Genomic DNA, 3,914 nt, shown 5'->3' with positions numbered 1-3,914 from the left:
GGCCTTGCCTTGTGCTAGGTCATATAGAGTTTGGAAGACCAAGGAGCCTCTATTCCCACTGATGGCCGATTAGGTCATCTTCTGCTACATATGCAGCCAGAAACACGAAATTTTTATTTTTTATTGATATAAAAATTCTTTGTTATTTTCTTATTTTTCTCCTTATTTACCACAATTTACATATTATTTCCTATGTCTGGAGTAGTGAATTATTTAATATGAAGTATCCATCCAAATAAGAGCTTAATGTCCATTAATAAATCATACTGAAAATTTGATTGTTATATAAGTACTTTGTAATTTTATTTTATATTCAATTTTTAATACACTAGATTTCAAAATGAATAAAATTGTATTTCTAAAGATACCAAGACATTTAGTTTGGCTTTATGTTGTTATATTAAAAAAGTTAGTATCATTATTTAAATGTAATGACTTTTGGAAATAATAACATTCTAGTTTATTCCATAATATGTTACATGATAATTTTATATGTATAATTATATAGAAATGTATATTATGTTTCAAAATGAAATATGAGTCAATCCAGTTCATATTCAAAGTTTGAAAAATTATATTCCATTTCCAGCTATTTTAAATCTATCTCACTTCCATAGGAGCTGTGAACCTGAGAATGAACTGTCATGCCTTACCAAAAATACGCCTCTAGCTTTTTAATTTTGGGGATATAGAGTTGATAAGAGCAAGTTATTGTAAATGATAACTCTGTGTTATATCTCACCAATGAGAACTAAACTTATGAATCTAGTCATGATTTTAACATATTATTCTTTTGTGTCATGGTTTATAAATTACGACACTCTACTTAAGTTCTTTAGACCAAGAGGATATTAGAACAAAAATCCAAGGAGAGAAAGGATATACTCTCATTTTCTCAAAAAAAAAAAAAAAATCAATGCCTGCCTAGTAAATTTTATATAAAAAGGCAATCTGATATATTTGCATATCTGTCTATACCTATATTTTCTATACCTGTATCTATCTGTACATATATAGAGATAAACATAGTTATATCGATATTAGTATAGGTATAAAAATAGATTTAGGTATAGTTACATGTACAGGTACAGGTACAGGTTCAGATACAGATACAGATACAGATACAGATACAGATACAGATACAGATGCAGATGCAGATACAGATACAGATGCAGATGCAGATACAGATACAGATACAGATACAGATACAGATACAGATACAGATGCAGATACAGATACAGATACAGATACAGATACAGATACAGATACAGATACAGATACAGATGCAGATACAGATACAGATACTGAAATAGATGTAGATACATAGTGTGCTGCTCTCTAGTTCATTTTTAGGTAGTCATCATTGAAAGACATTACATGTTTTTATGGGTATCTACTTCCAGTCTAGAGACAAATTCTCACGAGTTTTCCTGCTTTGCTCCAAATTTTGTATTTTGTTTGGTTTTGACTTTCCTCAATGATCTGTTTCTGTTGCTCTGAGAAATGTTCTTGATGAATGCAAAAGACAAGAGTTATGTTTCACTATGTGAATGACTATTTAGAAAGTTTAGGGACTATACTCTGTAAGGACAAAGGATCCATAGCTAATAGGTTCCAGAGAAGTTGTAAGGAATACAAAGAAAGAAGTGAAACTCACATAGTGTTCATGATAGTTTTCTTATCTTTACAAAAGAACCCTGTACACACACACACACACACACACACACATTATATATATATATATATATATATATATATATATATATATATATATATATATTTCACATTCTGAGTTCAACGGATACAGTTTATGAGACATTAACACAAAAAACTACAGACTACTAAGAAGTACACAGTAAGTGATAAATGTTTATGCTTGAGTATCTAATCTACCTTGGGAAAAAAACGGACTCTGTTAAACAGAAATAGATAAATATAGGCTATGCTAAGGAATATTGTTCATATAACCACATGTGTGCCATTCATTTGAATTTGATACTTTTCTACAATTAAATAGGTTTAAACTACTATATGTTCTTTCATATTGGCTTGTTTATTCTTGTAGCAATGTTGAGTAACTACACATCTAGAATGTGTGGTCTAAGCAATTGACTCTTTTGGCTCCTCCACTTTCTTGTTTTAAGATTTTATTTCAGTATTGACTCTATTTCTCTCTGACTCTCTCTTAATCTTGCTCTTTTTCTGAATGAATATATATATATATATATATATATATATATATATATATATATATATATTGTCTATCACCTCTGCAACCAATGTTGCTCACTCAGTCTATCATCAATTTTTCAATCTATTTATCTACTTAGCTAGCTAACTAGCTATATCATTTCTCACAGACCTTTGTTCATCTAGCATTTTCCTCTACCTATTAAATAATTATTCTATATTTGCATTACTTAATTTTCTGTTGGTTTTGACAAATTACACTAAGGTCAGGCCATATTATTTTGTTCAAAGATTTTAAATAGATTTGAGTCTATCATGTTAAAGAAGGAATAAAAGATGTATCAGGCTAAAGAAAATACTCTCTACTCTTCACATTATGAGAATAAGGGAGCAGAATAAGTAGGCTGTAAAAATACAAGTAAACAAAACTGTTAAATATTTATGAGTGATGATTTCTGTCACTAGTTTCAATCAACTTCTGAATATGTGAGGGATGTTGCACAATTAGTACCAGATATCTAATTGAGGGGTATAAGATACTTGAAACCTTGTGCACACACCCACACAAACATATTCTGAACACTTACACAGAATAAAATTCAAGTGTGATTTAGTCAAATATGCTTTATGCCCATTTGGATCATTTTGCCTGAGCAAGATCACAAATACTGTGCAATACAGGTCAGACGTACAGTACAGCTTCTAGACTTTCTTGGATTCTTTCCTTAAAGATCTCCTTATACCTTCCTAGAGAACTTCTAGATATCTGATATGGACAAAAGGCTTATGTGACAAGCCAGCATCATTTTTTTCTCTAAAGGCCTCTCTACCAGACACTACTTGAGGGCTCAGCTTTCATCTTTGTTTGCTGTGCTATTTTTTCCAGTTCATCTCTATTTTGTATTATGGAAAAATATTTAGATTCTGTAAAAAAAAAAAAGACTATATATTAAAAAAAAACACTTCCTGTCAAAAATGTGAGCCCATTTATCTTAAACTTCTGTGTGTGTGTGTGTGTGTGTGTGTGTGTGTGTGTGTGTGTATGGATTTTGTAGATTGGACTCAAGTTCTCATTCTGATAAGGCAAGAGCTGTAACAGGTTAGCTTTCTCTTTTGGCCACTCCCGGTCTCATGGAGAAGAGGAAATCCTGGATGTTTTCTCCCTTCTTTATATCATCTCTACCTTCTTGTCAATGATTTGTGGTACAGGTATAAATCTCTAAAACAGGGTACATTTCACTGATATATGATTTCTTTCAAGTGAGGCTAAGTCCTTGGCATCTCCTATGATAAAACAAATGTATCAATTAATTTAAGTGATTATTTATTATCTTAACAGATAATTATAGAAAGTTACTTCATTCACTATGTAGCACAGAAATCAAAAACTTCATCTCTGCTAAGACTGTCAATACCATGAATTATAGGATAGAGGCAGAAGTATTATTATATATTCCAGAATAGTTTGCATTACTGAGCAAGACATTGTCTTTACAGATACATGCATAAACACACACACAAACACTCACACACACACACACACACACACACACACACACACACACACACACCAGTGAAAATAAGGTAACCTCAATTATCTTTCTATGCAATTCATCACTTCAATAGAAGAGTTATACTGGGGTACTTACAGGTGAAGAAATGATTAGAGCTAGGTTCCTTTCACTGCTAAGCTTTAAAATACCAGAACACTGCTTCCATGTATT

Source organism: Mus pahari, chromosome 21 (genome assembly GCF_900095145.1).
Source record: "Mus pahari chromosome 21, PAHARI_EIJ_v1.1, whole genome shotgun sequence".
In the NCBI taxonomy this organism is placed as follows: Eukaryota; Metazoa; Chordata; class Mammalia; order Rodentia; family Muridae; genus Mus; species Mus pahari.
The sequence above is the reverse complement of the archived record's forward strand: the minus strand, read 5'-3'. Positions refer to the sequence as shown.